Below are 25,993 nucleotides of genomic sequence, written 5' to 3'. Positions count from 1 at the left end.
CCAATGTGATTATAAATCAGGCATGATACATCCATGTGCTTCAGATAGGTATTCCAGCTTGTTAAACTTGCAGTCCAATCTTAGAATAAGTTTATAGCAGCAAATAGTGAAGTCCTAGCAAATAAATTGCTAATTGCATACCTAACTCTCCCACTTCACTTCTTTCCACCTTTCTAAATAAAAAGAATGGTAACAGTCAAATTTCTGTCCTTCACCAAATGAAAGGACATATTGCAGCAAGTGGCATCTTCCTCAACAGTAACTACATCAATCATGAGTAGGCTAAAGCCTTCCATTTATTTATCAATATAACACAGCACAGTTACACAGACTGTGGTACTTGTGACTCATCCAATTTATAAACAGGTACAACGCTCACCACCTTTTCCTTACTTCCTCTGTAAAGTTTCTACTACTGTTCCTCCTGTGTATATGTAGATTTAACTGTTTGGTGGCCCAGATAAGTGAAACAATCTGAGTTAAAAAGAGAAAAGGTGGCACAATTATAGGTTTATTGTCTCTTTTTCAAGACAAGCACCACACAATCCCTTCTCTGTTTTTATAGCTATCCACATAGGTCCGTTACATCTGCCTGGCAAATTTCCTATGTGCTCAGGTTGTGTAAGCTTCATAGATTTCTCAGCTCTGCAGCATCTCCAGTTTCTCCCATGATCCTGCATAGCTGCAGTGCAAGTTTCAGACTGTACTGTCTCCAATGTCCATGCAATGCAAGGCAATGGTAGCCACCAAGTCAAATTCCTGAGTGCTCCATAGTCGATTGACATATTTTCAGAAGAATCACCCTAGAGAATTTTATCTTCCCTGCATTTTTTTTTTCCACTTACTGAGTCCAACCTAGAAGTCAAGCTAGGTTAGAGGTTTCATGCCTACCGGTCAAACATGACCAAATTTATCAGTTCATTACCAGTGTATATAAAGTTATACTGTTACAAAACAGAACGTGAAATTAAAATGCTGACCTTATACTGATGTAACTACAGTGAGTTAATATGGCTGAAACAGACTGCAGTATAAGGAAGGGAGTAAATCTTCTCATCCAGCCTACTGACAGAAGTGACCTCTGCTGCTCCTGAACCAGGGCTGCCTAGATCCTTGCCTGTTAACAAATAGAAGACATATACCTTTGTAATTCTCTATGTGGGCATCCACATCCTGCTGGAAGAATGTTTTCCCTTTCCCTTCCTATTCCCTTTTCCCTTTTTCCTTTTTCCTTTTCCCTTTCCTTTTTTTCCTTTTCTTCATTCCTTTATTTTTTCTTTCTCTTCCTCTCTTTTCTTTCTCTTTTTGTCACCCTCACACTGTGTTCATGCTTGTGACTGTGTGAATAGACTGTGTTCAGTCTATTATGTGTATGTACCACATCATTACATATAATGACAGCAGTATAATTATAATGCTACAACAGAAAATACTGACTGTGTTGACAAGGCAGTAATAGCAGCCTGAGAGCTGTGATTTAACCCACTCACTCTCCTCCACCACCATGTCTGGACCTTTTATTGAGGGAAGTTGTGTCTTATCAGTCATGATAAGTCACGCTTTCCCAAAGGCAAACAGTTAGCATCTCTTATTACCTACATCAGACATTTAACTTCATTTAGGAATTTATCAGCATAAACAAAAATAAATTCAGCAGTGTTAGAACAGTAATAGAACAACTTTGTTCATCTCAATTATGGGATAAGAGCTGTGATCTGGTTTTATTCCAGCTAAACACTGTGTATTTTTCAAAACCACATCTGAGCTGTGTTGGCCTCTAGAAGTTTGTACAGGTGTTACGCCATACACTTTCATGTTGCTCTAACTCTACTCTAAGCTGGGACTACAATTATGTATACTGTCATTGAAGGTTTTAACAGTACATCAATAACAGCATTCCCAGCCTCTCTGACTCTCTTTGGGAGTTAACTGCTCTTGTTAACAGCTGGCAGAGTATTGTTGCAGTACTCTATTATCTTATCTAACAGAGGATTTTATGACTATATTTAGTATAATTGAAGAATGTCCTAGAAAAGGACTAGTGATAAGTTTCATTATCAATATACCAGTTCACACATGAACAAAATTTTAAAAAGAAGAAAAGAGGAAAAAAGTTAATTGGAACAAGAATTTACTTCTGGCAGTGAAAATCCTTTAGCATTTTGTTGATATGTGGCCAGTATCTAGTCACAGGCTGATATGATGCATGACTAGATCTTTCTCTCCTAGTAATCTTGAAACTAATGGTCACAAACATCCGCACTTCCATTAGATAAGCATTTATTTACATCAGTAATTCCACTGAAATGACATTAATTCCCCATGAAGGTAACATGTTTACAGTATATTACAAAATCTGACTTCTAGATAAAAAGGCTTTACTTTTCCCTGTATCTGTGAGAAGTATTCTCTTCTGAGGAGGAAAAAAAAAAAAATAAATAAAAAAGCAGAGACGTGTGTTTTACTGGTAGGAATTAATGTTGCATTTTCATTACTCGATTTCAAAATTGGTTGCTTCACAGAATCATAGAGGAATCCAGGTTGGAAGGGACTTCAGGAGGTCTCTGGCCAGCCTCCTGCTCAAGGTCAACTCTGAGATGCCAGGGCTTGTTTTCACAGCATAAAGTGTCAGGCAGGGACAAATCCAACCTGTGTGCTGGAAGCTGAATTAACATGGTACCTTGCCCAGGTTCATTAGCCTGGCTGAAAAGGAGTATTAATGTGGCTCTGTGGCTTCTGACTGAGAACTAGCTTGGGCACCTCAGCCTGGTGCAGCCATGATCTGTCTCAATTTCTAATGCTACCACCTGTGAAGAGGAACTCTCAGGAGGTGCTGGTGGACACACTGTTTGGCACACATGACTCTGCAGTGTCTCCTCCCAGTAACAAACACCATACTTAACACCACGGGTAAAAATATATTACTGGACTTAATGAAAGATCGTGCATTTGGCTGGGAAAGGCTGATACTGGCTGATCTTCATAGGTTTAAACACTTTTTGTAGCTTCTATGTACGGACATCTGCAAGGCTCTTAGGCCTTCTCAGTGCTCTGGAATTGTTGCTTTCATCTTTTTTATTAGTTTTAGAATCATAGAATCATTTCAGTTGGGAAAGACCCTCAGCATCAAGTCCAACCACTACCTAATTCTAGCACTAAACCATGTCCCTAAGAACCTAAACACCTTCTAAACACCTCCAGGGATGGTGACTCCACCACTTCCCTGGGTAGCCTGTTTCAATGCCTGACAACCCTTTCTGTGAATAATTTTTTCCTAATATCCAATCTAAATCTCCCTGGTGCAACTTGAGGCCATTTCCTCTGGCCTGAAACGAGGCTAGTTTTCCTGCGTTTTGTAGCCTTTCTGAACAACACACACTGCTTGCTTCTGTAATAGCCAGGTTTTAGTTCATGAACCCCGTATATCTTAGGAAAGTTGCATTAGCTGTGAAAGAGTTTATGCTGCAGGATCAGCTACATCGTCCTCCTGTTGTCAACTCATTTATGTGTCTCATGAATACAGTTTCTGACCCAGCAGGTGTTGTGCTATTCTCGTTTCATATATGGAGGCAGTTTTTTCTCCTGCTGATCTTACTGAGTGGGGAATGGATGAAAGCGCAATGAAATTGTTTGGACACTTGGTGGTTTAAGAGCCTGTTGGCTTGAGGCTCATGCTGTGAAAATGTCACATATCCTAATCCTTGAATCTCCAGCATCCACAGCATCACAACACAGAAAAGGAAGCACCACTGCTTGAAGACTGGCTCAGGTGAAGGATGAATTGCCATTAACACTCTCACTGCTGGTGAAACTGCGATGCTTCCCTGTCCCAGCAGCCTTACCCAGCTTAATGCTTCAGTCTTCTTAATGTCATTTCACAGGTACCAACTACCTTTTCTTTCAGATTGTCTAAACAATTATCATACTCAGTCGAGCACACAGAAGTCTTGCATTTGTACTCAGCTGCATCTAGCATTAAAGGCTGTTATTTCCACCTCCAAATGTAGGAAGAACCTTTGTGCCCAAAAGCTTGTCTGATTTTTTGTATCTCTATTAGCGCTGGTGTTTTCATAGAATGGAGTCCATTTAACATCACTCAAAACAAACTTTTCTTTGGCTTTGTGGTATTGCACGTTGCTTTGTCTGTATGCTTTAAGGAAAGAAACTAAACTGCTCTTCAAGTACTGTTTTTACTACCAAAATTCTAGACAACAGACTTTTATGAATATCTGTCATCATTTACTGAAACTACTGTTCCATCTTTACTGAAAATGGCTATCTGAAGCCAAAAAATTGTTTCCATTTCCAGTGTACCATTGCTGGTCATGTTTTCACTCCCTCATTCAGGGCAGACATCACCACTAATGTATACAGTAATGTGTCTGTCAGCAAGTACATGTATAGTGTTCACCGAAACCAAACGATAAGCTTGAGCTTGTTCTCACACCATGACACAAGGTCTCCTCTTTGAAATCTTGAAGTACATTAGACAAGTGTGACCAGGCCTAGGTCTTGGTGTGTCATTTTGGGGTCAGGCAGCCGTTTGCTGAGGGTGAGCTGGTCACGTACCCATTTTGCCTTTAAAGGGCACTTGGATGATGACAAGGAAACCGAAAAGCAGATTTTACTGTGCTTTACTGGTATTCAGTTGGAATCCCTGTTTATCTTCTTCAGTATCACTGAAGATATTGTTTCAGATAACTCCCAGGTGTAGCTTTGATAGAATTACTTGATATGGTCATGAGCGCTTTGATTGTCAGGGTATTCCTAGCTTTGCACTAGTTTTTAATGTACTTCAGAAGTTAATACTGCTTGGAAAAAAGCCTAGAATTTGTGTGAAAATAGTAATATGTTTTGTGATTCTTATGCTTTTCATTGATTGTCAGTAAAACATGTTGCTTCAGTATCGAAACTTCTAAGGTCTGGCTTACACAAAGGCATACTTTATGTACCATCCACTTAACTGAAGGCTTTCTGGACTGCAGAAAAGAGCTCAGGTTGAGTGGCATCTCTGTAGAAGCTATTTGAATCAGCTGCCTTTAAAAATCTTGGTGTGATAATAACCCTAATAGTCAGAATGCTTATGCAGCTAAATAAATATGAATGTGAGCCCTACTTTCAGGCATAAATAACTGCCTGTCCCTGGAGATTTCTTCTGTGCATTGTCAGCTAGACAGTTAAATAACCCCTGTTTTTGTTTCATGATATAAAGCAAAGCAAGACAGGCGATGGTGAAGATCACAATGTAGACATTAGGGGTCCAAATTCACTCTTCCTGAAGGATAATGAACTTTAGCTGAAGAAACACCAAGAATTCAATTATTCCAACAGATACAGGAAATTTTCTCTTCCTTTATGGTGACCAGGTCCTAGCTGTGCATCACAGGAGTTGGCTGTGAATTTGTTATCTCCCAGAACATACCCACAGTACAAGACTTTTGGCAATTAAAGCCCAATTCCCTGTTTCACCATACTCGTGCTCACAGAGCAGGGAGTGTTGTGAGTGGGTGGCAGGAAGGATGAGCTGTCAGGGAGTTCAGTATGAGTGAGCTGCCCTCATGTCCCTGAATTTTGCCTGTCCACACAGCAGCTTTATGGAAGGTGCAGCATTATGCCCACCTTTGACAATTAGCAGTGACTCTCAAGGTAACAGCAGAAGCTGAGCATAATCAGAGCAAGTAGAGTGGTTTATATCTTCTATTTCTATAACCCACCCCATACAGTGGAAAATGGTACTATTGTGTATATGGGTCTTCTGGGGAATTATATGGTGTTGGTGCAGCTGGGGAATTATATGGTGCTGGTGCAGCTGTTCTCTGCACCCTCTAAGGAATAGGCAGGGAATATAGTCTGCCTGTAATTGTCCGCATGAAATTCTGTCCTCTGGGGAGGATGTTGGTGCGCACACAAATGATAAGTCTCCTTAGCAGGCAGCAGGCTTTTCACATAGCTATCAGTGACACAATCTACTCTGCGCACATTTCAAATAACAAATGCAAACTATTAGATTAAACAATGCTAAGCAAAGGCAAAGGTGGATGATTTTAAAGTCATATGAATTGCTCTATAAATGTCTGTTATCCTCAGCGAGGCTTTTATGTCAATACAAAATGCCATACAGTGTAGCAGTGTTTGTTTGTTTCATTCTGCAAAGGCCAATTCTCAAGGCAAGACAAATGACAGATGAGCAGATCCTTGTAGCCAAATATTTGCCAAAAGAAAAATCAATCTTTTTTCTTTTTCTTCTCCTTTTTTGCCTTATCTGCAATAGTTCGCTTCAAAGCTAAGCAGAAGCCTGAACTAATGTTCCTTATTTCCTGTGCCCCTGCTCAGTGAGTGCAATACCTGCTGCAATAGGTCAGACCCTTAACTGCTCTAGGAAGTCTTGTTGATTTATGTGGCCAATAACACAGTAAATAATAATGACTCCCCAAATACTACTTTTGTACCATTATCAAAAGGTGAGTCATGGATATCATCCTGATTTCAACCTCCCCTCAGTGGGTGAGTTTCTTCCTTAGAAGGAGCCTTTCTTATCCTTTCAACATCTCCATCTGCTCTCTCACGTAAAGTAGGATCCAACTGCAGATGCCTCCATGCCAAGCAGAAGGCTGGAGACTGCATTTAGCTGGCTCTATTGCAAAGGGGAAGATGATTCAGGAAGTCGTTTTTTTCCTCCCTCATTTTAGTGCTGCCCAATTAATTCCCTAACCTCTTACAGAAAGCAAAACATGATTTGGTTAAGGCTGAGCCCTGCTGTAGGTGCAGTGGAAGTCTGGAAGGTGGCTGGCTCTGGGAATGACACAGGTGACCAACTGCTGGCACTTTCAGCAGTGTCACCAGAGCCAGTGGAGTCTCAGCCTGAGCAGTGGCCAAAACAAGGAGACTAAGGACTTCTCAAAACCAAACTCGCTAGATTTGACAAGCTCAAAGGGAAATGTGTGAGCATTTGCACTTCTACTGTCCATACAGCACCTGAATGAAAAAAGAGCCAAGCCCTCAGGATTAAAGCAACTGTTACTAGAAAGTGTGGGAAACAAACAAACAAACAAACAAACAAAAACAACAACAAAAACCCTGTAGTTTTGTCTGTTTTATTTGATTATTGGAAATGTGTGCTTAGCTTCCCTTCTTATGAAAGGTATCCAGTCATATCTCACAAGTTAACCTTGCATTTATTTTATTTATGGCATCTAATGAATCTGTCATTCTGGATTTCTTTTGGAAAGAAGGACAAGGGCAGAGATGTGCTTGCCAAATGCAGCTTAATTCAAGATATTAAAAGTACATCCAACCCATTTAAAATGAAATGGTTTAATATTAATTCCATCATTAGTAGTGTAATTCTCTAAAAAAAAAGTGGGGGAGAAGACAGTTAAGAAGAGCGAAGTTCCAGGGTTTGGAGATTAATCTTATAAGCAGTAATAGACTTGCAGAGCTATTGAAATTTAATTAGAAAGATGCTGATAATTTAAAATCACCTATAGAACCTGTGTTTCTCTGTATGAGATGAACATAGGTAGCAAGTCCACCTGAAAGGAAATAATTTCTGTTGCCACCACTTTAGAAGTGTCTAGACACTTTAGGTGCTCCTTTGCATATCAATTTGCCCATGTTTGAGTATTAATTGACCCTCAGCAAGATGCCTCTTCCAGAAATAGGTACAAAGAGAAGTAACTCTGGTCCCTGTCTTCAGGAAGCCCTGAAGGTTACGAAGACTCAACTAGAATGAATATTCTACATGCAGGTCTTGGTGTTATATCCTGTTATCCCACCCAAATGTGCAATGTTTTGAAAGAAAAAGAACGTAAGCTTCACACAGTATGTACTGAAAAATATTCACTAGTGTTTTCCACAATGTAGCTCATATGAAAGCAAACTTATCTCACATAGTAAAGGAAATGCAGTTCAATACCAGATACTTCTAATCTGAATGAGCTAAGACCTTGCTAGCACAAAAACAAACTGCATTTTTGTTACTTTGTTGCATTCAGATTATGTAATGCCTTTTTAAGAATGCCGATACCAGGGTAAGCATTGTGAATTGGATTCCGGATTTGCCACTGAAATTATTTTTATATTTCTCATGTCACGATTTGCAGAGAAGCTTCCCTCCCTCCCAGACCTCTCTCACACATTTCCATTCTTTGCCTTCATTCCTGTTGAAAAGGAAACATTTATGAATTTGAGGCAGACTTCCTCTGCGTGTGTGTGGCAGTATGTGAAGGGCCTTTATAACAGCAAACAAAAGAGCTGCATAAACTATCACTGTGATAGGCAAGGATCACTTCCTCCCACTGCTAAAGCACATACAGCTCTATGGGAAGAAGGAGCAGCAAAGCAGGGTGGGAAAAGCAGCACCATGGAACAGATTAGGACCACAATATAAGCTGTGCGTGACTGAAAACACAGCAGTAGTGTTGATAGATTTGCCTTCCTGCAGATGTTAAAAACCTGCCGAGTTTTCAGGTTTTTTTACAAGCAATTTAATTGTTTAACAGTGCTGTGTTGCATATTAAAATAATCTTTCTCAACATTATTGGTAATTGCCCTTATCTGTTTTGGTTCAGTAATTATTTATTACTGCAGTAAGGGAAGAGGCTTAATTTATACAACTTGGTATACCCCACTGAAAGGCCCTGTCCCTACCCCAGGAAGTCAGCAAAAGCAATCTTCTTTCCTTTGCACTAATGTCACTTCACCCTAGTTCTGACAGGATAAGAAAAGTGGGGTATTGCTTTATGACTTGCAATTATTAACTTACCACAGCTTTGCAAGTTTCTGCTTGCAGCTGTGTTTACGCTCTCTTTAATCCATGTGAACCAAGAAGTAAAATTAGCTTAAAGAAACTATGCACTCAGTTAAACATGTAAAAGGCTAGGAATTATCATGGTACCCAGCTGATGTGCAGTAACATAAATTCCAGTACATTTGCTTTAGCTTATATGACCACAGGCTTATACTTGTCTTAGCCCAATTTTTGTGCTGGTGCAAATATAATAGCCACGGAGGGATATAGTAGTTACATGTGCATGGTTATACTGATACAAAACATAGTATCAAACCTTTCAAGTTTTGTCAATATTTCTGACTTTACCCTGTGGATAATATTAATACTTGAAAAAATCTATATGTCCAGTAACAGTACTGTAGGAATGAATCTGCTTCATGTATAACTTTGTAGTGAAAGCAGGTGCAATATGTGCGAACATGTGAACAAGCTACTTAAATGGGCACAGAAGTAATGCTTTTTAAAGCAGAAGCTTGGCTGTTAGAGAAGCCTTGGCCCCTTGGTGGGAAGAACCTGCAGGTCTTTGCAAAGCAGAGGAACGTGGCTCGGCTCATGGCCTAGAGCGGGAGGTTGGGGAGGGGATGAGCCGAGTGGGTGTTGAGGGCATCTACAAGCTGGTGGCAAGGCTGGGCAACAGATCAGGGCTCCCAAGTCCCACTCTGATGCTCCACACAATTTCTCACTGTACAGCTTTGTGAAACCTGATTTTTTTCTTTTTACTGTTTTTGTGGGCTTGAGGTCTCTAAAAATGGAGACTGAATGGCTTCCAGTTCAATGTTAAACCTCACACATATGAAATATCACACATACATGGATAACCTCACACATACTGGATATGACACATACATGGTTAAGCTCACACACATCTATAACACTGACATAGCAACTTGTGGAGCTTTTTCTACCTATTAGCAGTCTTCCTGACAGCTGGGGCTTGATCTTCTGTTTTCCATGTCTTGCTGTCGAGCAAGATGCTTTGTGTGGCAATTTGTTGTTATGAGGTCTAATTGTTTCCAGACTGATGAATTCCACAGAACTCCCTTTCACTAAATGGGACCATATAAGCCACATCTATGCATAACATGAGCTGTGATTGAGGAGTGATCACTAACCAGTCCTGAATAGTGAAGCTAACTTTACCCCCAGTCTTATTCCCTCACCAGGTTTGACAGTTGCCATCCCAGTAGTAAATCCTTCGCAACCAATAGTGTCCAGAAACACTTCTGAGAGGTTTTAGAAAGGGTCCCAAATACTTTTCTCTGACAGTAGCACTACCATCTCAGCTTCTGCAATAGAATATCTGAAAACTCTGTTCACCTTCTCGAAAGGCTTTAGCCTCTCTGTAAGTTATTTTATTAATAATGCATAATTTAATTTTTCTATTACTGAATTAAAGAAATAAAATTTTAAACACCGCATTAATGTGTGATGTATGAGATGAAAGCTACCCAGAGAAATTTCATTAAGACTCATGGTTCATTTTCTACTTTTCCCTGTTGCCCCCATTTTGTGTCGTTGGTCATAAGTAATACTGACTGAACTTTCTTTGACCAGGTTTTGTCATTCCCAACAGCAGCAGGTGTCATTGTTAGCAGCAGCAGCATCTGTACAGACAAGCAGAGGAAAGGAAGCTCTGTTTGAACTTCTTCATCCTAAGCTCTCTGCTTGGGCATAGCACAGAGCTGGCACCTAACCCTGATTCACAGTACATCTCGCTCTTGCTAGGACATCTCTTGCAGGGATGCTCAGCACCATCAAGCTGCCTGAGCACTTAAAGCTTTTCACTTTGTGCTGTTCAATGAATTGGGATTCAATTCCAGCTGCCACAGCTGCAACACAGCACAGGCACAGCACTTTGAAATGGTTTGTGTACCATAGTTTGAGAGCTCCTGACACAGAGCAAGACAAAGTCAGAGGTGAAAGCTACTTCAGAGACTGTGTTGATTCCTGGGTTTATTTTGCAAGAACTGGGCCTGGTAGCTATTGAAAGCAATAGCAAATTGATAGCTGTACAGACCAAACCCTCTCATTCATGGGTGAGTAACATCACACACTGGTACAGACAGTACGAGCTTTTCCTTGTCTTGCCAATATGCTGCAGTTCTCACCCAAAGGGCATAATTTGTTGGGAGTGTAAGTATTTTGTATGCATCCTAAATGCAGTCCTGAGTACTTTTGCTATTTGGGAGACCTAGAATAAGAGTTCACTATTTCCCTTAGCATGATCTCTTGTTTGGTTTTAATGGCATGTGTCTGAGTTTCTTTCCTATAATTCCATGTGATATTATATAATCCATCAAACTCATTCTTTTATTCCCTTCCACCAAATATATTTTAAAAAACAGCTTTTGTTCTCCTTATCAATGCTTGAGAAGGGGTCTTCAATCTTCTGTTTTAGTAAGAGCTGATACATAATTACACTCCTCCTAATCTGATTAGTAGAGGTGAAGATGACTCTTGAAGACATTTGGAGTACTTTTGTTGAAATCAACAGTCTGAGACTGCAAGCTGTGTTGTGATAAAAAGCTGTACAAGGTGCAAACGACCGCTATGGCACTTGCAGCACTGTCCCTGCTGACACACAAAAGGGTTCTTCTGTTCCACCTGTCAGTCAGTTACCTGGAGATTATTTTAGTAACAGATACACATCTTGTCCATCTCCAGAAGTGCTTCTAGAAAAGTTACTTCTCACAAACACCAACCTTTCCTTTCAAGAAGGAGAAAGTCAGTGTTGGTGCCCTGTAGTTGACTGTTTTTATATTCACGTTTGCAACAAATATGTTGAAGTTACTTCTGGTATAGCTTAGGGATGGCAGCAATAGGCTTCAGTTATTTGATTCCAAAACAAACCACCTTATAGCAATTTGTATAACTGCTGAGGTTGGAAGGCAGCCTTGGAGATCATCTGGTTCATCCCCCCTGCTAAAACAGGGAAAGCTAGAGCAGGTTTCTCAGGATCAGGTCCTGTTGGGTTTTCAATATTAATACCTCCAAGGATGGAGAGTCTACAGCCTGTCCGGGAAACCTGTAGCACTGCTCAGTCCCCTCATAGTATTTTTTTTTTATTAGGTTTAAACAGGATTTCTTCTGTTTCAATTTATGCCCATTGTCTCTTGATTTCCCCTACATAAACCCATGCTGACTACTCCTAACCACATTCTTGTTCTGTCCTTGTCTTGAAATTACTTCTTCCAGGAAGATTTTCTCCATCACCTTACCAGGGACTGAGGTGAGACTCACGGGCTTATTGTTCTCTGGATCTTTCTTCAGTTCCACAGTGTCATTAAAATGCCTTTCACAGTGACTGTGGTGACAGCTAGTGTGGAGCTTGGTTATAAATTGAGGGGCCAAAGAACATTGCAGCACCTTTCCTCCCTCCATGAGGACCAGTTGGTGCCATATGCACCCTCGGTCACAAGTCTGAAGGGAAAAGGTGTCTATTCAGCTCTCTCCCTGTATCTCCAAAGCAGTTGAATGCTTTTCCTGGCAGACACCTTTCAACCTGTGCTGAAGGAGAACCCCAGTTTACAGGACAGGGCTTGTGGTCAGAATGGTTTCACTGATTTGCTCATACAAAATGAAGTGCTGTGCTCTAGGTAGTTACACAAATAACAATACAATAAAAGGCAATGCCTGTACTTTGAAGAATGGAAGATAGCAGATTCCTCACTACTAGAATTTTTTTGTGTATGGGACAAGATTGTTTAAAATTACAATGGTTGCTAATACAGTGTTCTCTATTACTTGTAGACGTAGTCGGATCTGAAGTGTAAAGCAGTGTTCATTGGGCCATGAGAGACTGAGAAGTAGCTCATGAATGCATAGTTCTCCTGCTGAATTCAGGCAATTTACCACCCTAGATTTAATTTAGGAGTTGAGAAAATTCACAAATTCCAAGCAAGACACAGCTGAATCTACAAAATTTTGCATGATTTCCAATGAAACCTTGCAATTCCAGGGAGCTTACCCTGATCTCTTTCCCAGGCTGTAATGTGGCCTCACGTTCATAAAATTCAGCCCAGTTTTGCTGAAAGTTTTATGAACTTCATTCAACCTGGAAACTAACTCAATTATCAGACAGATAATACCAAGGTAGACAGTGTGTGGGTGGGAAGATGAATATGTGGCAATAGCAGGGGTTTTCATCTCTTGAATTAATATTTTAGAAAACAAGATCATTAATAATAGCTGAAAAACTAACTTCAGAATTTTCCTGGTTTCAGCTGGGATAGAGTTAATTTTCTTTCTAGTAGCTGGTATAGTGGTGTGTTTTGGATTTAGTATGAGGAGAATGTTGATAATACACTGACGTTTGGGTTGTGGCACATAGTCAAGGACTTATTCAGCTTTCCATGCTCTGGCAGGTGCACAAGAAGCTGGGAGGGAGCAAAGCCAGCACAGCGGACCCAAAGGGGTGTTCCTTACCACAGGACATCATGCTCAGTATATAAACTGGAGCTGGCTGGGGGGCAAATACTGTTGCTTGGGAGTCAATGGGTTATTGGATGATGGTGAGCAACTGCATTGTGTATTACTTGTTTTGTGTATTCTATTCTATTTTTTTTTCTCTCTTCCCTCCTTCCTGTGCTTTGAAGAATGGAAGATAGCAGATTCCTCACTACTAGAATTTTTTTGTGTATGGGACAAGATTGTCTAAAATTACAATGTTTGTTAATAGTGTTCTCTGTTACTTGTAAACATAGTCGGATCTGAAGTGTAAAGCAGTGTTCATTGGGCCATGAGGGACTGAGAAGTAGCTCATTATAAGCTGTCCTATTGAAGTGTTCCTATCTCAACCCAGAAGGTTTGGCTTTTTTTTCCCTTTCACCCCTTTTGATTCTCTCCCCCATCCCACTTGAGGGATGGGGGTTGAGTGACCAGTTGTGTGGTCTGAGTTGCCAGCTGGGGTTAAACCATGACAAGAATAAATTTTGTTGAACATAGCTTGGGTCAAATATCTGCAGCCCGAAGCTGGTGAAAGTTTCTGTCTTTGATACCACTGCCTAGAAATTGAAAGTGAATATTTGGATTGCATCCACAGAGGGACCCATGTCCTGGCACTCCCCAGTGCCGACTCACTCTTCCTCAATAGCTGAAACTTCCACAAGAGAGATTACATGCTTTTGGTCAGTTTATTTCTGAAATATCATCAAATCTCATTGTCAAAGACAGTGAAAAAACCCGAAGATGTTTACTGAGCAAATAAAAACTATGGAGGTGAGGAAGTAAAGCCTGTGGGAGTCCTGTCAGCCTTGTACTGATAGTGGGAAGCTCCAGGCAGGCAGAGTATTTTCACCTTATACCTTACCTCTCATAGATGCTCTGCCAAATTGGTCCTTCCTGATGTTTAATACCCAGATAAACTGTAGTTTAGGGCTGTATATTTTTTCTTATCTCTCTCTCTGAGTATTTATGATGATAACGAAAGCCGTGGTGCTGCTGTGCTTGCCAAACCTGAACTACTTGCCAAAGTAAAAAGGCTTCTGGTCCCCTGGTGGGTTCAAATTGCGGAGTTCATGTCTGAAACAGCTGTTTAGTGTTGATTTGTATTATTGCAGGACAGTGGCAGTGTACTGAGAGCCATGAAACCCCTAGATAGCTGGCATCTGCATGGCATGTCTGTAATGGTCACTATGACTGATAGTTGACACACCTGGACAGGGTGCAGTCAGTGGAAAAGATTGTGGTTATGCACATTCAACCACCGATTCAATGTAAACTCGCTATGTAAATGCACACTCTTCATATGGTGTTTTCATTTGCTGCATTTTTTTGTGTTGGTTTTGGTTTTTGTTGGTAGATCATAAATCACTGGCATATTAAAATCAGTTAATCTAAATTATGTAGAATCCTCTCATAATGAAATAATTTTCAAAAGTATATTCATTGCCATTAGTGCAGTTTTTCCACCATGAAATCCTTTTTCAAATTACTTAATAGACAAAAGAAGCAGTCGCAGTAATAAGTCATCCTTTATGTTGTAAGAGCTGATTGGAAAGTCCAAAGACAAGAGCTCTGTAATGTTTTAAATGACTGAATTTTGAATTTCAGGAAAGACTGTAGATATTTTTGATCATTACAAAATAAGCTGTTTGGTTTTTTGGGGTGTATTATCAAACTCTTTCCACAGTTCATACGTAAAGTATATTAAAACCATTGCATCCTGATTGAAAGAAAACTGTAGCTTCTCTGAATTACTGAAGGAAAGAAAATTGTCCTTCAGAGATTTTTTTTTAAACTGCAAAAAATGTAAACTTACTTCCAAGTTTTCCTTCACTGCAATAAGCAAAATTTTGGCTTTCAGCATTCTTAAGGAACTGTATTGCAAGCGCAGAGGAAATTCTTTTTTTCTTGCTTATAAGAGATCTGCCACTGTTTTGGGCCCTTTTTTAACAAGTTGTTTTGTCATAGTAGGGGAAAAGGTAGCAATTCCTAAATAGTTCAGTTATATGTGTTTACACAAAAGCTTAAGAGAAATTAATCAAAGGTACTCAAACACTTCCAGCATTGTTTCCACCTCAGTGTTCCAGGGAAAAAAATTGTCTGGGTCAAACTCTATGGGCACTTAGTAAGAACGATGCAAATGTGCTGGCTGCTATCAGACCCACCGGATGGGGATGTTGCTGTTCAGAGCTTCCAGAGCAGGTCTTGCCTGGGACCTGCCTTTTGCCACCACCTAAAGAAGTGAAGAGCTACTTTGAGCTCCTTTATTCCCTCTTGGTGGGGATAGCTGCCTTCCCATTCACAGAAGAGCAGGACCTAAGCTCCCTGCAGAGCTGAGGAGACCATAAAGAGTAAGCTGGGCACAGACAGTGACACTGTTTTTTTTCCCTGAGAACTAAGAGAGGGAAAGCTGGAGAGAGGAGTGTAATTATGGCCCAGCTCTGGAGCAAGCCACTACCAGAGGGGTGGTAGATGCCCCATCCCTGGAGACATTCAAGGCCAGGCTGGACGGGACTCTGAGCAACCTGGTCTAGTTGAAGATGGCCCTGCTCATTGCAGCGGGTTGCACTAGATGAACTTTGAAAGTCCCTTCCAATCTGAACTATTTGGTGATTCTATGATTCTACCATCTTGGAGATGAGAACATTGACTCATCATTTTCTTCATTCATTCTTAGCATCTTGGGACACCTTGACTCAGACTAAGGAACAAATTAAGCATGGTTTCAAACAAAGACCGGAATTAATATGTAGTCTGCAAAACAACAGTGGTTTTGTGGATGGGTCTATAGTTCAAGTTAAAGACAGGCTTTGTGCAGCTGCAGAAAGGTTTTTTTTCACAGAGACTCTTTGGCTGGAGTCCAGTGGCAGATGGGCACATGCAGCCTCACTGGTCTCTCATCTGGAGGGCTGTTTGCTCTGCCTTTTCCCGTTCTGGAGGAAGTGGTGGTGCACACCTGACACACACAGGAGTTAATTGCCAGAGCCAGTCCTGAGAAGTTGCTAAGCAACATTGCTGGGCCCTGGCATCAGCTCAGCCACCAGCCCCTTCTGCTGCCACATGGCGCCTGTGGCACAGCACCCTCTGGGCACCCAGCAGCTGGGAAGTGCTCTCAAAACTTCACTCGCTTCACCCGATCCTGTGGTCAAATTAAGCTCAAAGATAACTGTTTTGCAATCATCTCCAGTTTCTTAAAAATTATTCCAAGTATAAAGTTTGCCTGTGCACTAAAATCAATTTATTCAGTTAGGATCCATTCATTTTACATGTTTAAATCTGTTATTCCTACCTGAAATGGGCTGATCAGCTTTTATTATTTTAAAGTATTATTGCAATAAGTAAACATGAGTATTGACATCACCTGAGTCTGAAACGGGATAAACATCTATCCAGTCACTACAGTAATTATACTTTACAGAAGTGAGCCTGAGATTTTCCAATAAATTACCACATATTTTTCAGCCTAGTATCCTAATCAAAAACAAGGCTGTAGGGGAACTTGCCTTTGGATGGATCAACAAGTACTGAAATCATTACAAATGCAGAACTGCATACTCAGTCACCCCAGCCTGATTACAGATCAAGAATCCTGGGCTACATCATCTGCTCCTAATGGAGGTGTAACATTGGTTTATGTGGACTGTGGATTTTTCCCTCTGTGAGGAAGATTAAAGTCTGGAACACCGTTAAGACAGTAGCAAAACTCCTAATCAGTCATACATCTGTTGTTATTTCTATTCTCTGAACAGATCGTTCTGGGACTGCCAGAGGTAATAAAAACTGTATTTCTGTGGGTTAGTGTCCTGCAGTGATCTTGAGGTCTGACTGAAGACAGCAACACTGAGCAGGTTTGCTTTCTATGTGGATTCTTGCTGAGATGCTTGTACTGTCTTTCTCTTTTTTGCCTGTCTGTGCTTACAAAACTTGCAGGAACTTAATTATTGGTCAAGTTTGTCTGAACCCGGACTACTCAGAAGCTACTGGTGGAAAGATAAGGTAAACAAGCACACCAAAACTATGAGTAAAGACGTTTATTTTCCTTAGGGAGCCAGCCTAAAATCTTAGTAACAACAAAGAACCCATTCTCACATAGATTCCTTGCTATAAAATGTATGAGAGTTTCAGCCTGAGGAAGATACCTTGAATGAACAGGTTTGCTTCCAAATTCTAAACGCTCATTAAAGTGGTTTGCTACTCTTTTGTTTTTATAAGTATTTTGCATAGATATTGATAATCCTCATCTTCTAAGTGTACTTATGAGACCTTGTTAGCAAGTTTGGCAATATTGGTGTTTTAACTTATTTGATTCTTCAACTTCTTTGAAGTTCTAGATTCTCAAAAACTTCTACGGGCAGTGCAGGCATCTGCAGTGAATTTATGTTTACTGGCAATATAAATGCTTTTTCTCATTGTCTTTTCTAGGTTTTTAGGAATAGTTTATGGCAATATAACAGTTTGCAGGGCACCAGTAGAAACATCTGTGCTAAACTCACCCTTTCTAAAAATTTGATTGTATTGTGTCTATATTCAGGCACATCTTTCTCAGCTGAAGTCTGAACAACATTCTGTAATATTTAGGTGGAGTTTTTACAAGTCTTCTGATTTTCAAGCAAATATGTACTCCCTTGATCTGAATCAGGTTATGTGTGCTGCTGTGGGAAGTAGAACCACATCTCTGGAAATCAGAGTGAAAGTAAGACAGGTTAACAGCAGAATATTTCCAGGATCAGTCACATTTTAATTATGATTACAGCAGAGTATAATACTGACTAGCATCTCATAGTGACAAGTACACAAGACTGCTGAGGAAGCAATTATGTTCTTGTTCAGGTTAATGGGAGTTTTACCACTGACTTAAGTAGAGTGTCAGGTTTATGGTTTTTTTACTTATACTTTTTTTTTTTTTCATATTTACACCCCTAGACATCAAAGAAGAACATACTCTGCTCTATTAGTATCGCTGTTCTTCCTCTCTTTTTCTCTGAGTGTTTTTTAAAGTTCAGTAGAATGCTTCTCAGCTAGCCTTTATTTAAGTTCTTATCTTTACAGATAGACTCCATGCATCCTGTTACTGTTCACATAGTAATTTCAGACATACTTTCCTCTGAGCAGACAGTAAATATATTGTTCTTTTTGTGTTTGGTTGTGGTGTCTGGAGTAGCTGTGGGGTTCATCCGAGATCCATGAAGGACCAGCAGTAGCACTGTGCCTTGGCTGGCAACTATAAACTGTTCTGCATCAGCCTCTTTAGTGCAGAAGTGGTTAGCTTGGGGGACTGGTAATGTCATAAGGAGCCTTTTCCAGGAACGTGCTGGAAGGGGGCTCATGAGAACATCTTGTTAAAATTCCGCGTTTATAAGTGGAAATTTCTTTGCCTCAGAGATCAGTCCCTTTTCACAGATCATTTAGTCATGGCTATGAAAAATGACTTATCTCTGAGGCTAATAAAAATATTTTACCTTCTGACACACATTATAATGTATTGTAAAAGAATAAGAAAGGAAAAGGAGGTGATATGAGACATTAAAATTCCCAGTGAAAGGAATCCAATTGGGTATTTCCCAAGAATATTAACATTCCTGATTCCACAGGTAAAGCCCCCTATCCCTTATGTCTGATGTCACAAATCAGTCCTTGAAAAACACCATCGAAATGAAGAATATTTCCATCCATAAAATCACTGCAGGTTGTTTGTGTTTTCTTCTTTGGTTGTGGCAATGAGATGACAAAATTTTCTATTATTAAAGCTAATAAACAGGGTAATCACTATCACCACAGTCCTACTTTCACCAAATTAATCCCATTTGTACTGATTAACCACTGATGGCATGTTGAACATTAAACTAAGTATAGGGAAGATACAGGGTGAAGTCCTGGTCCCACTGGAATCACTGGATGTGTTAAAAATTTCCATGAGTTCAGAAGGGTGAAACACTGATATTCAGTTTCGTCTGTGCTCAGGGACTGTGCATCTTAGAGGCTAGCAGGCATGGCACTGAGATATGCATACTTGATGTTAGGTTCCCAAGTGCCCATTTAGGCCCTGAAATGAATGGTCCAATTTTCAAAAGCGTTGAGTACTTGCTGGCTGCTGCTGATGAGACTGTTCCAATGAACAGTCACTGTAGCTCATTCTAGATTCCAGTGAATTTTTATTCCAAGTAAACATTGTTCACTTTTTTACTTTTTGCACCTGTCAAGGACATCACAAAAAAAACTTTGAGGAAAAAAAAAGGAAAAAAAAAAAACAACACACACACAAAAACAAACCAACCAGCCAAACAAAAAAATCAAAACAAAACAAAACAAATGAAAAAACCCCAACAAAACTCATCAGAAAAAGAATATTAAGAATATTGTAGAACTCACATTTTGTATTTCTTTCCCTTATGTTCAGGTATGAAATAAAATGAGGATTCGCAACTTGACTGCAGAATTACAAGCATAGGAGAATCAACAACCTGTTCCCTGCTGCATGGCCTAGATCCTCCACTGGGAATGCAACAAAAAAACCTGACTCTGGAGCATGACTTGAACATACTGATGAGAAAAGGTATTCAGCATTGTATCAAACTCTCTCATTTTTTTCTTTTATGCACTGTAGGAAAGCTTTCTGATGATCAAAACTGATGGGTTTTAAGTGTTCTTCACAGACTAAGATGGTCAGTGTTGCTGGAATACTGAATATGAGTTTTCCATAAGTATGAATGCAAAGTCATTGTGGCAATGAGAGGATGTTGAACACACAAGTAAAAAACAAGTAAAGAAAAAAAAAAAGAGGATTGATTGAAGACATTAAATTCTGCTAAAAGTAGGGTCAGTTTTATAAAACAATGATCACAGGTCAGAAAAGAAAATTTTCAAGTCAGCATCTTAGTTGATCTGTTGTAGTTTTGGTCAAATAGGTGTGCTCCATAAAATTTAACTCAGATTTATTTGACTCTCCTGTTCTTTGAAAAGTGGCTGTTGTCTACCTCTGTGTGTGTTTACTTAGTAAGACCTAACCTGATATTTTAAAGGTTGCAAAAGTGGCTTAACTGAAGTCTTACTTTAAGTCTATTTAAACTGAACCATTGCAGTCTTGTGTAAATGCACTTAAATCAATGTGTAGCTGCCATATAAAATTCCATCCTTTGAATTAAACTAAATCAACATAAGCCAGTTGTAAATCAATTTAACTGTATCCACATGCAGATTTCCTTCATGTTTAATGAAACTGATTTAAAGAAACAATCCTAGTGAAACCACTGCCACTTTCTTTTTTAGGCAAAGCCTATATTATGTTGATTTATTTGGAACTATAACTCTTTTGGCATACATATTGAATAGCCAGCATAGCTCTGCAGCTGCACTGTTGAACATCAACATGAATTCTTAGTCTTGTTATGGATTTGGCTAATAAATATTCTTGCATGAAGCCATGTTTATCCTTCACTGAGGTTTAACCCATGCATTCATCTTCTGAAATGGATTGGGCTTTCTTTTTTTTTTTTCTTTTAATTTAATCCAAACAGGATTTCACCCTATGTTTTTGTCCTGCCAGAAGTGGCATAGGCTCCTTTTATCAGCAGTTATGTTCTTAACATAATAGTCTAGCTTTTCCGTTTGATTTATGAACACACAAACAAGGAAAAAATTAAATTCAGTCAGAACAAATGGCCATATATTGTCTAGCCAGGATGTTCTGATAGGGTTTCCATCATATCTAGGAAACTGATACTTCCATGAATCTATGGCTTGAGATGACAGCAGTCTCCAGATTGGTCCTGATTAAATAAAGCCATTAGTTCTAGGATTGCAATTCTAGCCATTTGTACTTCTGGAAATCACGTAAACATCAATTCATCCTCATGCATATGTTTATCCGTTAGTGAACTGTGTTTTTTTCCTATTCAGAATTCACGAGTGTTTTTTTATATATGTGATTTGTTTTGGTGAATACCTTCAAAAGGCAGCAAGAAGGGAAAAGTTCAGACTTGTGTGTCCCCAACTCCTAATGTCTTATCTGAACATCACACATTTACATCCATGATAGAGGTATATAAAAAGCCCCAATGGGTACTTAGGATTTTGTCTAGACCTTTTTTCCGCCCCCCCCCGATATGCTAGTTGTTCTAATAAAAGCTATTACCAGTCCCTGCAGACTTTACCTGGCTGGTAGCTGTATACAATTATAGCTACAGTAACGCTGCTGCTAGTGTTGTGCTCATTGGTGTCACACATCCTGCACACCAGTCAGAAATTCAGTAGGAGCATGGGGATGCTAAGCCAAAGAAAAATGAGTAGTGGTGTTGCCTTTTTCACCCATTTGATCTGGAGTAACTTATACATCTAATAGCAGGCAATTTTGTACATACTCATTATTTCACAACTGTACTTCAGAGCAGTACTAGATTTCTTATTTCACAGGGCGAGATCCTACTGAGTCTTTTCTGTAGTATATCATGTATTATTGGCCTGTGGTGGTCTCTTCTTCGTTGTCCTGACTTGTAAGCACCTGTAAGCACTTTAAAGGGAACTTCAATAACACAGATCTGGAAAGGAGAAAACAAATGCGGAGCACAAGGCAGTCCCTCAACTCATGCTAGAGATACACCACATGCAAATCTGTCTGCCAGCCAGTGCCCTCTCAGGCCTGTCATTCCCAGCATAGTGTGAGCATACCGTTCTCAGTATAACACTAACACAAGCATCCAACTGTTTGAGACTTTTAAGGGGGAAAACTTGAAAAATCATCTTGAATTTGCTGCAAGCACTTTCTTAAAACCTGCTTTGGTATAGTTAACTTCAGCAAAAATATCCAAAAGAAAATCCTGAAAGAATGTGACCAAGACAATAATCAAAGATATAGAATTACCGACTCAGCGTGTTTCATTACCATATATGGAAGTTTTCAGTCTAGTTTCTTGTTTGCTGGTATCAATACTGAGGTTCAGACCACTATAGTCTCTGGAGACAAACCCTCCTTATTTTGAGCTATTCCTACCCGACTCTGATCTAGATACAACTTTTCCTGTCCTTGTCCTTGTTTCTTGTCCTTTGTATGCATATTAGGCCTACCAGCTCAGTCTCTCACATCAAAATAGCCCGCTATCCTGCCTTCATCTCCTCTTCCCCAAGTTTCTAGTCTCAGATCTTCTTCCTTTCCCCTGACAGGATGTTGTCACCTCTCCTTATCCCAGACTTACTGCCCAGCTCCTGCTGCCACCTCTTCCTTCAGTCTTGTGCCCTCTGGAATCCCTAAAAATGGTTTAATTCTCTAACTACTGGTCCATGAGGCAGTGGCAAATGGTCTAGGAAATAATTTCATTTTCAGATAAAGTATGTTTTCAGTTCAAATGATGATTTGCAAGGAATTCAGATGGTTGAGAAGCTTTACTGAGCAGAAGACTTAGGAACTCTTGCTGTAGAATACATTTCCATGGTTAATTTGACAATAAACTTTTGCTTGCCACATATGTGACTTTTAAATATGTGGAAAGATTTTTTTCAATCTCAGATTTATAATCTGTTGGGTTGGCAAAATCTTCTATGAATTCCTTAACTGTGCACTTTGGCCCAACTTCATCTTTCATGCAAACCATCAATCCTATTTCTGTTCCTCTAATCCATCTATTTTTACATGAAGACTTTTGCGTGTTACATTTTGCACTGTGCTGGCCATCCTGCTTTCAGTCTTCCCTTCATTAGGTCACACAGTTTCCAGAGTGTTTCCTTCCCAAAACCTCCTGTCCCTCATGATCCTGTTTGCTAGCGAGCAGTTTCTCTTCACAGTTCCTACTTACTCCAGTGTTGTTGTCTTTTGTCTCTACCTGGCACTCATCCCACTGCTTCCAACCACATCCATCTTCTCCTTACCTTTTTCTTTTGCTTTTTAAACTGTTGCTTCTCTTGTTACCATCAAATATAGCTCCCTCCTTGTATAGGTTCTTCTGCAGAATCAGAGCTGTGCTTGCCTCACTGTTCCAGCACCAGCCTTTGTCATAGTGCTTGTTTATGATGCTACTGACTGCTCACCATCACATTCAGCAGAAGCAAAGTATCTCCCAGCAACAGCAGTGTAAAAGCATACACTAATTTTTTTAAACCACAAGCAAGGTTTATCACATTCTCTTTGGAGAACTTGTATTCTAGCCTGTATGGGGAAGCCTTTGAAATTATTTTTTCTACAAAGAAAAACAAATGAGATGTACCTCTTTTTTTTTTTTTTTTTTTTTCCACATGTTCCCAAATGATGCGTGCTTCCCAGGATCTCAGATAGAACTATGCAATTAGGCAATTTTAAAGCTTCTCAAAGCTGCAGACAATACAAGACCAGACAATACAGCATAGACATAACACATTAGAGTGAGTATTACAGTTATAAAATAAGTGGAGATGTGCATAATAGGGAAAGGAGTGAATCAAGGGCAGGGGGGGGAAACAGAGGGCTGAAATTCCTTCAGCAGTCTCAGTGGTTCTTAAACAATTGTATCTAGCTGCATGCTCCAAGTGGTTTTGAATTTGTCTCATTGCTCTCTAGGGTGGAAAGCTGCTCTTTCTGTGCTGTTCCTTCAGAACAGCCAAACACCCTTTCTTCTATTCTGGGCTCAGACTTGTTTCTCTGTTTTCTGTAAATTCATACACTTTAATGCAGGCATGATCTCTGCAACCATTAAAGCCCAAAGTCATTGTGGCCCGATGTGAGACATTTCAGCAAATAAACATAGTGATTGTGATTTCTCACAGAAATTCATCTACTAAAGACCACTTTACTTCTTGAGTCTCTCCCTGTTCCTTCTGCTGCCTGACTGCTGGACACTCCTGACAATGTTTACCAGTGCCCTATTTCCTTTTTTATGGCACTCTCAGGCATTAGAGAAAAAGGCCTTTGCCAGCTCAAACTCCATAGTGTGTCTGATAAAGTTGATGTTTATATTTTTATATGAAGCTGTCTGCCAGCCATAAAGAAGTCTCTTATTACAACATAGGCTCTGCCACCGGGACCCTTTCAAGGAGTGACCTGTTTTTATACAGAGCTTCATGCTGGTGCAGTTGTTCATTAGCAAAGTGTTGTAGGGTGTTGTGGGACCTGTGACAGTCCAGAAGTATCTGATCTAGTTTCTTAATTTTAGTTATCACTACAGTGGTAAAGGCAACAATTCAGAACACTCTTTAGCATTGGGAAAGGGAGAATACATTTGCCACTTTGCATATAATAATTTGGTTTTCTTCAAATTATAGAAAAGATGCTAACCAGAATTGCACAAGAAACCTCTACAAATCCTATTTATTTCTATTTAATAAGTTGGGAGTGTATATGCAGAGAGGCAGCAGAAAATATAGAGATATTTATGTAAAATATTCATTTTCATACTTAAAAATCTTTCTGCAGCAGCTCAGGGACAGATGACACTCCATGTTCACCTCACTGGGGGAACTTAGGGTTTAAATAAGGCTTCTCTAGCTAGTTAAAATTTCTTGGCAGTTTATTACCTTGGTCCTTAATTGCATTCATTTCCCTATGGAGATTCCTTTGAGAGAGATTCTTCATTACATGGCTGCTGGGAGATTTCCAACAATTCACATTTTTACCAATTAATTTCAGACTCAAATATTGACTCATTTTTGGAATGAAGTGATAATGGGACTGAATTTCTGGTTTGGAGAGATGGATATATGTACCATGGGGTATTAATCAGTATATACTATTAATTTATGCCCCATTGGATGACTCTGTAATGTCCGCTGTCTAGAGGGACATTCCAAGTTTTTGCTTCAGAAGCAAATCGAAAGCAATAATGTGATGATGGCTTAATGCCTCTGAAGATAATGAAAGTGTCAGAGACTCTTTAGCTCATGATATGAGAAGCTGATGAGAATACAAGATCCAAATACTGGAATTAAACACAGATTGAAACCCCAAAGTTTGTAGTGCTAGAAGATAAACCTACTTTTCTCCCTGTAAGCCTAAAATTATGATCACTGGATTGCATGCAATGGTGTAAATATATTGTTAGTGACTGTCAAATTTTTAACAAATCCAACTAGATTCAGATGCAAAATGGAACCCAAAAACATTTTCAAGTTCATTGCTAGGACTTATTCTGTCTGTATCAGTTTCTAATCAGTCATCTGCCAGCACTGTTGAAAAGAGATAGCAATTTGAAGTTAAAACATAGTATAGCACCCCTGCTTTAGTCAGGGAGCAGAACAACATTAGGGCTTTCCTCAGTGTGACTCTCCAAAAATACCTCTTAAACCGTCCCAGTACCTTTTAAGAAAAAAAGATTAAGGAATAGTGTGTGGATCCCTGTGAAAATGTCCTCCAGGCTTTCCGTGTTTTTGAATTCTCAACATACTGCCCTCTCACGCAGTGATGAAAGCTTCTGTGCTGCGTTACCATAGCTCCTGGCAATTTTTGGATAAGTGGCCACACCACACTGGTGTGCTCATACCCAGCAGGTCCTCGTATTCTACAAACTGAAAGGATTCTTTCATTTAATCAGAAATCTTTGGACAATTTTAATAATTCACCATTTTTTGCTATAGAGGGCTACTGTTCTACCCAAAAGGGCTGTTTAATCTGGCCTTTCAACCTTGATCAGCTGAGAAATGCCTGCTTTTTCCGCTAATTCCCAGAAACAACGCCTGTCCTTAAAGGAAGAATTCAGCCTCACATGAATGTACTTTTTCAAAATCATGTTGCTGCTAGCCAGAGCTTAATATGTATCTGGACACTGAGCCTGCAATGTCAGTTAGATCAGTTAGGCTTTTGTA

The 25,993-nt window shown here is 39.7% G+C and overlaps 1 protein-coding gene across 2 annotated transcripts in view; it reads left to right on the top strand.

Annotated features, from left to right (window-relative positions):
- The window catches only part of SHISAL1 (shisa like 1), a 208,813-nt gene that overhangs the window by 72,871 nt on the left and 109,949 nt on the right, over positions 1–25,993 (top strand). For both annotated transcript variants that reach the window (XM_065032822.1, XM_065032833.1), the window contains exon 2: positions 19,632–19,787. The gene's annotated coding sequence lies outside the window, so the exon portion shown is untranslated. The remainder of the gene's footprint in view (positions 1–19,631; positions 19,788–25,993) is intronic.

The sequence above is a fragment of the Columba livia genome, chromosome 1, assembly GCF_036013475.1.
Source record: "Columba livia isolate bColLiv1 breed racing homer chromosome 1, bColLiv1.pat.W.v2, whole genome shotgun sequence".
Lineage (NCBI taxonomy): Eukaryota > Metazoa > Chordata > Aves > Columbiformes > Columbidae > Columba > Columba livia.
Note: the sequence above shows the minus strand (reverse complement) of the source record. Positions and strands in the feature narration are given on the sequence as shown.